The 9,854-nt window shown below is 30.4% G+C and overlaps 1 long non-coding RNA gene across 2 annotated transcripts; it reads left to right on the top strand.

The window, feature by feature from the left end:
• The first annotated feature begins 1,093 nt into the window (after nucleotides 1-1,093).
• Nucleotides 1,094-8,682, top strand: LOC106064745 (uncharacterized). Of its 2 annotated transcripts, XR_008776531.1 has the most exons (12): nucleotides 1,094-1,347; nucleotides 1,459-1,486; nucleotides 1,669-1,708; nucleotides 2,040-2,119; nucleotides 2,489-2,516; nucleotides 2,703-2,741; nucleotides 3,077-3,156; nucleotides 3,269-3,318; nucleotides 5,021-5,101; nucleotides 7,491-7,550; nucleotides 7,740-7,781; nucleotides 8,515-8,682. It is a non-coding gene; the product is annotated as an uncharacterized LOC106064745 (long non-coding RNA). The 2 variants fall into 2 exon arrangements; XR_008776530.1 differs by having other exon boundaries at nucleotides 1,095-1,486.
• Nucleotides 8,683-9,854: the final 1,172 nt, after the last annotated feature.

The following is a 9,854-nucleotide window of genomic DNA, read 5'->3' as shown; positions in this document are numbered from 1 at the left end:
TAAGCTGTCTTGGGTATGTCAGGCGACTCCAGAAGGCTAGAGGAAAAATACTTATTGTAGGGTGTTACCATTTATTTAAAATGCCATTTTTAGTCCGCTACATTTATTTCAAGTTAAATTTGTCTATATTGTAATATTTTGGTTAGTTTTGTTCACAAAAAAGCTATTTCAAGTTACAATACCCTACAGCTGTTTAGTTGACTACCAGCAATATGGTGTTACAAAATCAACTGGCAACAAGATTTATCTTCTGTTGAGTAACACTCGAAGTATTAAAATGTAAAAGCAACATGTAAATTTTCTCTGGTAATGTAGTATTTAAGGTAAGTTATTTTTCTTCTCTTGTACGTATTATTCATTTAATAGCAGTCAGTTTCTTTTTCTTTGGAATTAACTTTTAATAAAATTGTATTATATAACTTGCAGATTTGTTCAAAAAGATCTTCATTATAAAGGTAAGAATCTAAATGTTTTGTATACATGTATGATGATAACTTGACACCTCTTATCTGACTATTTTCATGAGGTCCTCCTTTTATCTGATTTAGTACTGGTATCATACTATTTATTTAATTATTGGTTTCTAGTTTTTTTCCCTATATTACATTTTTACTTTACTTTTGCAGTTAACATGAAATACAAGATGCAAGATATTCTTGGTAAGAATTTTTATATACATATATAAATAAAATAATAGCTTGATTTGAATTAAAAAGGAAACACTATTGACTTAGTTCTGTCATTACTAAGAAGTTTTGTTCAGTTTATTAGATTAAAAATTAGTGTCATATTTTTATCTTATCTATAATAAAAAAAATGAGCAAGGCTTGTATGGTAATATTGACAAAGCATATAAAGTTATACAACACCATCTTTCGGCTGATAGATGTGATGCCACTTAATACTATTACTTGACTGATGCGCTTTATTTTTTCTTCTTTGTTAAATCAATACCAGTGTTGAGGTTTTAAAAAAAGATGTACCTTTTTTTTTTTTTTTTTTCTTATATAGCACATGATGTGATACTCCCAATAACATCCTAATGTATTGTTTTTGAATACACTGGAATTTTAGTTGTCAGATCAAGGTGAAGTACCATTTGTTTTTAAATTAGAAATCTTGTTGCTTTATTTTATAATTGTGGTAATTAGGTTTCTAATAATGTTTTTTTTAAGTCTATTAAGTACAGTAATATGGTAAATTTTTCATTTTGGTATAGGCATAATCATTAGGATCTTCCTTTAGGCATGCATTAACTGAAATTAGATGTTTATGTGTGATGAAATCTGACACCTCTACTGATATTATACGATGAAATATTTTTTTCTGACATAAACTTGAAATATGGTATGGTATTTATACTATGTTCTTGTACTTTTTTTTATTCATTTAATAGCAGTTAATTTCTTTTTTTTTTTCGTATTAACCTTTTAGAAAATTTTATTTTACAACTTGCAGATTGTTTTAAAAGAACTACAATATAAAGGTAAGAATGTAAACGTTTTGTATACATGTTTGATAATTAGCTATGATGATAACTTGACACCTCTTATCTGACTATATTCATGAGGTCCATCTTTGTCTGATTTTTAAGTACTGGTACCATACTATTTCTATTATTGGTTTCTAGTTTTTCCCTCAATTAAATATTTTACTTTACATTTGCAGTTAACATAAAACATGAAATACAAGATGCAATATATTCTTGGTAAGAATTTTTATATATATATATATATATATATATATATATATAAATAAAATAATAGCTTGATTTGAATTAAAAAGGAAACACTATTGACTTAGTTCTGTCATTACTAAGAAAGTTTTGTTCTGTTTATGAGATAAAAAATTAGTGTCATATTGATCAAGGCTTGTATGGTAATATTGACAAAGCATATGATGTTATAGATCTTTCGGCTGATAGATGTGATGCCACTTAATACTATTACTTGACTGATGCGCTTTATTTTTTCTTCTTTGTTCAATCAATACCAGTGTTGAGGTTTTAAAAAAGATGTACCTTTTTTTTTTTTTAATAGCAATGTCATGATGTGGTACTCCCAATAACATCCTAATGTATTGTTTTTGAATACACTGGAATTTTAGTTGTCAGATCAAGGTAAAGTACCATTTGTTTTTAAATTAGAAATCTTGTTGCTTTATTTTATAGAGATAATTAGGTTTCTTTAAATTAATTTTTTTTTAGTCTTCTAAGTACAGTAATATGGTAAATTTTTCAATTTTGGTATAGGCATAATCATTAGGTTCTTCCTTTAGGGATGCATTAACTGAAATTAGATGTTTATGTGTGATGAAATCTGACACCTCTACTGATATTATACGATGAAATATTTTTTTCTGACATAAACTTGAAATATGGTATGGTATTTATACTATGTTCTTGTACTTTTTTTTATTCATTTAATAGCAGTTAATTTCTTTTTTTTTCGTATTAACCTTTTAGAAAATTTTATTTTACAACTTGCAGATTGTTTTAAAAGAACTACAATATAAAGGTAAGAATGTAAACGTTTTGTATACATGTTTGATAATTAGCTATGATGATAACTTGACACCTCTTATCTGACTATATTCATGAGGTCCATCTTTGTCTGATTTTTAAGTACTGGTACCATACTATTTATTTAATTATTGGTTTCTATTTTTTTTCCTCTTTATTAAATATTTTACTTTATTTGCAGTAATATAAAACATGAAATACAAGATGCAATATATTCTTGGTAAGAATTTTTATATACATATATAAATGAGGTAATAGCTTGATTTGAATTAAAAAGGAAACTTGTTTTCTATCATTACTAAGAAGTTTTGTACAGTTTATTAGATAAAAATGTTTCATATTTTTATCTTACCTAACAAAAAAAATGTGGAGCAAGGCTTGTAAGGTAATATTGACAAAGCATATGATGTTATTCAACACCATCTTTCGGCTGATAGATGTGATGCCACTTAATACTTGACTGATGCGCTTTATTTTTTCTTCTTTGTTCAATCAGTACCAGTATTGAGGTCTCAATAAAAGATTTACTTTTTTTTTTTTTTTTTTTTTTTAAAGCTATGTCATGATGTGGTGCTCTCAACAACATCCTAATGTATTGTTTTTGAATACACTGGATTTTTAGTTGTCAGATCAAGGTGAAGTATATTTTCCTTTTAAGTCTTATGTACAGTTATATGGTAAATGTTTCCTTTTTGTATAAGCATAATCATTAGGTTCTTTCTTTAAGCATGCATTTTCTGATTTTAGATGTTTATGTGTGATGAAATCTGACACCTCTACTGATATACGATGAAAAGGTAAGAATTTTTATAAACATATATAAATGAGATAAAGCTTGATTTGAATTAAAAAGGTAACTATTGTTTTCTATCATTACTAAGAAGTTTGTACAGTTTATTAGATAAAAATGTTTCATATTTTTATATTACCTAACAAAAAAAAATGTCGAGCAAGGCTTGTAAGGTAATATTGACAAAGCATATGATGTTATTCAACACCATCTTTCGGCTGATAGATGTGATGCCACTTAATACTTGACTGATGCGCTTTATTTTTTCTTTTGTTCAATCAGTACCAGTCAGGGGTGCCACTTTTCCGGAATAACCCGGAAATCCGGGTTTTGATGGGTCCGATTTTCCCCCCCTCCGGGTTTGCCTTCTACAATTTTGTAAAAATCCAGGGTTTCAGTTGATTTAGATTTTTTTCGAAATTTCTGGTCATTTTCCCCCGTTAATTTTAGTTTGTTAGTTCCGATCGCGCGAGCCGCCATTTTTAAACAAAATTGACCAGTCTCATATCTCGCTATTCGCGAGACTTTCACTTTGCATGCGCACTAAGCTTTATTTACCGGTACAGTTTTTTTTTTTTAAGTGACAAAAAAGTAAACATTCTAGATCTATAGAGAATTTCTAGATCTACGGAACGCGCCTCGAATCGGCTCGATTTAGAGTCTAGATCTATTTCTATGATCAATCTAGATCTGATCTAGACTGTAAAGTCTTGTATTTAGTATAGATATAGTCTAGAATAGTCTAGATCTGCTTGCGTCCCTAGCGGCTAGTCCTAGATCTAGAAATAGAAAGAAAAAAAAATTCATGAGTGAGAAAATTTATTTTTTTCCCGTGTTTTATATTTTAAAATTTGTATAGGTTCCATATAGACATAGAGCCTTAGCCTATGTCTAGAGTAGGATCTAGATTTAGGATATTTATATCCTTTTTAGATCAGAACTAGAATCAATGATTGAAGAATTAAATTAGTAAGTTTGCATTCGCCTGAAGGCTAGAAAAAATAGATCGATTGGTCAATAGATTTATAGTTTTTTTTTTATACAAATAAATTATAATTATGTATAGGCAATCCAGCACATTCTAGCCATCTAGGTCTACATTTAAATATTAGAAACTAAATCTTAATGTTCATTTTGGAGTAGATCTGTACTAAATCTCAAAATCAATTTTATCTTGTTGCAATAGATTTGCAGGTCCATGCGTGTACATTGATGGAATCAGTTTTATCAATGTTGATTAAAGTAGGCTGCTTCAAATGAATAATGAGGGAAAAAATGTTAAGAGAGAAACATCATTTAAAATAACTGTGTGTTGGGGGGGGGGGGGGGGGTTTACAAACATTGTTAATATAAAATTGTACTAAATCATTAAAATCCTCTTAACTTGTATTACAAGCTTTATCAATAAATACACACAAACTCTATTTATTATAATTATAGGCTTACTAATTACATATTTAAAACATGGGGGGGCATATTATGATACAGATCTAGGTAGTAATTTAATACTGTTCTTCTTTCGTAAAATTTTGGTGCTTAAATTGTATATGCGGTACGTTTCAGGGTTGGTAAAGTTTGGGGTTTATGATTTCAGGGTTTGTAAAATTTGGAAATTCTGGTTTCAGGGTTTACTTGGTCTCATGGGTGGCACCCCTGGTACCAGTATTAAGGTCTTAAAAAAAGATTTACTTTTTTTTTTTTTTTTAAAGCTATGTCATGATGTGGTGCTCTCAACAACATCCTAATGTATTGTTTTTTGAATACACTGGATTTTTAGTTGTCAGATCAAGGTGAAGTATATTTTCCTTTTAAGTCTTATGTACAGTTATATGGTAAATGTTTCCTTTTTGTATAGTGTCACGGCCTGGTTCTTGTTGTAGGCGTGATGACGCGAATGTCTCTGTGTGTTGTAGATACCTCTTCTGGTACTACTATAATGTTCTTCTTAACTAAATACTTTCTCACACGCACTAGATTTGCAGGTGCGTGGGAACACTAACATACTGGAATCTCCGACCACAACATTTAGAATCATTAATATACACTATGGTAGCAGACATGGATTTTTATTGACACAGACATGCCTACAGTCCCGCATTATGCGGAACCGTCCCGCAGAAGCATCAAAAAAGCTCACATGTTCCGCCGTTCCGCATTCACGATTTTTTGTTCCGCCAAGTCTGAATTCCGACACAAAAAAAAAAAAAAAATCGCCGATTTTTCATTATTTATTAATAATGCGAAATTAAAATACTGAATGCAAAATAAAATATATATAGGTCTGTGTTTATTGTTTACATTTCATCTTCTCCCGGACCCGGTGTGTCCTAAATTTACGAAGATAAGGTTGAGCTAGATCTAGACATAGATCTAGTACTCTAGGTCTAGATACTAGATCTAGATTTATTCTTAGAATCTAGTAAGTGCTAATTATGCTAATAAGCCAAATGTTTCATTCAAATCCCTTTCTTTTCCCGACAATGGCTATACTACTTAGTCTACTTACTAGTACTTACAGTACTTACTACTAGTCTAGACTAGATCTAGATCTAGACTCTATAGACTACTCTATCTCTAGACTATTGGCAATTGGAATTGCATTTGCCGTATTGCCACTATTGGAGTCTATAATTAGTATAATCAGAGTATTGTCACTATTCTAACAGTAACTAACACTAACTCAACTGGTTTCTTAGGTTTCTAGATCTAAGTCCTAATTAATCTAGAAAAGGATTTTTTTAAAAAAATACGTTATTAAAGATCTAGGCCTAGGTCTAGACCTAAATGTAATTAATTTTATTAGACACAGTAAGGCTAAGGCCTAAATAAGGCTACAGTTAGATCTACTATTCTACCTATTAGTATTATTACATCTTATAGTCTAAATTAATTATTAGTTTAGTTTCTATATCTAAAAGTAAAAGTAGGACTAGCACTTCTGCTAAATCTCTAGAGATCTGTCTAGAAATAGACTTAGAAGGTGATAGATTAGATTCTAGTTTATTATGTAATAAATTTACTATTTATTTAGATCTAGTTCTCAATAAGTTGAATAAGTCTATAGATTAGTATAGATCTAGACTGACTAGACATTAATATTTAGAATTTAGATCTATAATCTATAATATTATTTTTATAATCTGTGTTCTTAGACTTATTAGGACTTATTAGATGTAGGTCTAGACTAGGTAAGTCACTAGTAGACTCTTAAATTATTTTAGTTAGATCTAGAACTAGAGACAACATCTAGGGTTATTAGAGTGATTAGAGTAGAGCCCTAGAAAAGGATAGATAATCAAGTAGATCTAGAATAATCTGGATCTAGTCAGTAGATTTATATCTAGTAGTAACAAATAAAAATAGATATTAGTAACATTTGAGTCTAGGTCATTAGAATACATTTTAGTTAGAATTCATCATTTAGGAGTTAAGAACTATTGATTTCAAACAAAGGACATAATTATGAATTAAAGGTTTTCTTACTTTTAATTATAATATTTACATCTAATTTATAAGAAGCATGCTATTGTTGTTTTTAAAGTAATATAATTGAAGTTTTATTTATATTGCATACAGTATTGCTAACAAACGCGTTTATGTTCCACATTGGGGCTCAAAATTCCACATTTTCAACCTGAGTGTTCCACATTCTGGGTCTTGGGGGTAGGCATGTCTGTTGACACAATATATATTTGAAATAGTTCACAAAGCATATTGGCGACTTCAGCCATCACACAAATTACATCCAAGGAAATCAGTCCTGAATACAAATCAATTATAATAACTTCAATACTTATACATAACTCTGCTGTCAAAAATATCTATAGCACTCCTCTCTCTCTGAGACTGAGATTAACTGAGGTGTTCACCTCGTGGTTAGTTACTTGACCAAGCAAAATCTTGTGTGGACTGCACGGAATAATTAAGTGACTACTAGTCACCAAATGTTGCAAGGCTTCTAAAACTGATATATGACATGTAGGCATAATCATTAGGTTCTTTCTTTAAGCATGCATTTTCTGATTTTAGATGTTTATGTGTGATGAAATCTGACACCTCTACTGATATTATACGATGAAATTTTTTTTCTGACATAAACTTGAATTGAGGATGTTTTTTTTTTATACTATTATGTCCTTGTAATTTTTTTTAAAACTTATTTTACAATTGACCATTAAGGTTTGCTTATAATGTTACAAGTAATTCTGCTGGGACAAACTGGGAAATGCGTGAAAAGAGGTAAATTTCACTTTAGCATCTTGTAAATACAATCTCAGTGTTAAATGTTTGTGTGATGAAATCTGACACCTCTACTGATATAAGGGTGATGAAATTTTATTTTCTGACATATACTTTTGTTTCTTTCATTAAGTCATATTTAAATGGTTCAAAGTCATATAAATGGTTCACTTTTATTTTTTGTTTCAGTCACATTTGCAGTGATATACAGAATACCATCAAGTAAATAAGGTACATATTTCTTGCTGAATCTAAAGACTAAATAAATCAATTTTATGAGTTAAACTTAAATGCATGTATGGAATGATACTAGTTAATCTACTCTTAAAAAATTTTTTTTGCATCATCCCAGTCTTTTTTTTTTTTTTTTTTTGGTAGTTGAATGTAACTTGCATCCTAGGTGTACATGACTTTTCCTACTTGTTAAACATTGTCTGTAGTTCACATTGTTGTATGATCTTGTTCTTAAAATGGTTAAATGAGAGTAAATGATATTCATCTGAATCTTATATCCCATATTACCTACAGATCTATTTTGTTAGGTGGGCTAATTAGTCTTTTTCCAGCACTGGCTGTCCTATTGAGGAATTCGAATCATTCTTTCAGGTGCAGCCTCTAGTTGATAGATTTTTTGATATCTGTAGAAAAATTAAGATCCATTAAAGCCATTATGTTTTTGGTGGGAAAAAGTAATTTTGCTCACTCTCGGAACACTGATCACATCTTGACAAGTTTTTTCCCTTCTGCTGATGCCCATACTCTTAGTTTATTAGAACTTTTTACTTCTCCACAAAATTAAATCTTGAAAATGCATGACTATGATGATAAACTTGACACCTCTTATCTGAATGTGCAGATGAGGATAACCACTGCATCTGATTCATAAAAATATTTTCATTCAATTACTTGTTATGGTTATATGTTAGTTAAATGATTAATTAATCTTTTTTTTTTTTTTTTACAGTATTTGAAGCTGATGTCTTGAAACTATGAAGAAAGACAAAGAAACTTTTGTAAAATGATGCTGTCCTGAGTGCTGTATAGTATATCAAGAGAGTATTGTATAAAAAGTTGTGGCTTTTATGTTCAGGATTATATTGAACAATAAACACATTAAAGTTTTATAAAATAATGGCTGCATTTTTGTTCAAACTATACAATTCTTGGTTATTAGTTGTTTAGACTCTAGAGGAAAAATTAAAACAGGGTTCGTAGCGCTCTCCTAAAAATTTTACCCAATATCTAAAAAAAAATATAATTTTGCTTATTTCTTGCTAAATATGCGGGGGAAAAAAAACAACAGCGTAACTAGGCATTCTGGTCGCATGACCTTACGGGCTGGCTGTGTTAATGAGCTGACCAGTGACGCTTCTACACCGCCTTTCACCCACTTGTGAAGCGCGACCTCGTGATTGAAGATGGCCTTGGCTTAAGCAAGCATTTCACCTGGCAGTATTTTTCTGAAGTCAGCGTAGAAATGTTTGTTTCCATTTATTGTTACCACTAAAGACCCGCTAGATCTAGTCTGTAGTGACTATTGTCTAAGTCTATTATTAGAGCAATTACCAGACTAATTTGTAGGCTTCACCCCTCCGGGCCTTCCCTCACCTAAAATCTTCTTCTTGTAAGTGTAAGAGTGACTTCGCGTGGAAAGTTGGTAAATCTTCTAGATCTAGCTAGTATCTAGTAATAGTATCTAGATTTAGATTTAAGTTAGATCTAGTGAAGATAATTCGCACCTAACATGAAAAATCAGTGAATTTTAGTCAATTTATTGATCTCGATACATCTAATGTCTAGATTACTCTAGAAATACGCTAGATTCTAGATTTACGCTAAATCACTTAGTCTAGTGAGGATAATTAGCACAAAGAAGCGAAAAGCCCGCAAATTTAGTGACTTAGATCTAGATTCTAGATCTACGGTATATCATGTGAAGATAATTCGCATACTGACGCGAAAAGTCAGCAAATTTTAGTGACTTATGTCTAGACTCTAGATTTACTCGAAATCACTAGAATCTAGTGAAGATAATTCTCACACAGCCGTGAAAAGTCCGCAAAATTTAGTGACTTAAAGTCCGCGAATTTTAGCGAATTAGCTTTAGAGTCTAGATCTTCTGTAAATTTAGTGAAGATAATATTCACACAGCAGTGAAAAGTCCGCGACTTTTCTCGACTTTGATCTAGACTCTAGATTTACGCTAAATCACTAGAATATATATAGTGAAGATATTTCTCTCACAGCCCTGAAAAGTCCGCGAATTTTAGTGACTTAGATCTAGAGTCTAGATCTACTGTAAAT

Source organism: Biomphalaria glabrata, chromosome 2 (genome assembly GCF_947242115.1).
Source record: "Biomphalaria glabrata chromosome 2, xgBioGlab47.1, whole genome shotgun sequence".
Taxonomy (NCBI): domain Eukaryota; kingdom Metazoa; phylum Mollusca; class Gastropoda; family Planorbidae; genus Biomphalaria; species Biomphalaria glabrata.
This window is presented reverse-complemented; position numbering and strand designations above follow the sequence as displayed.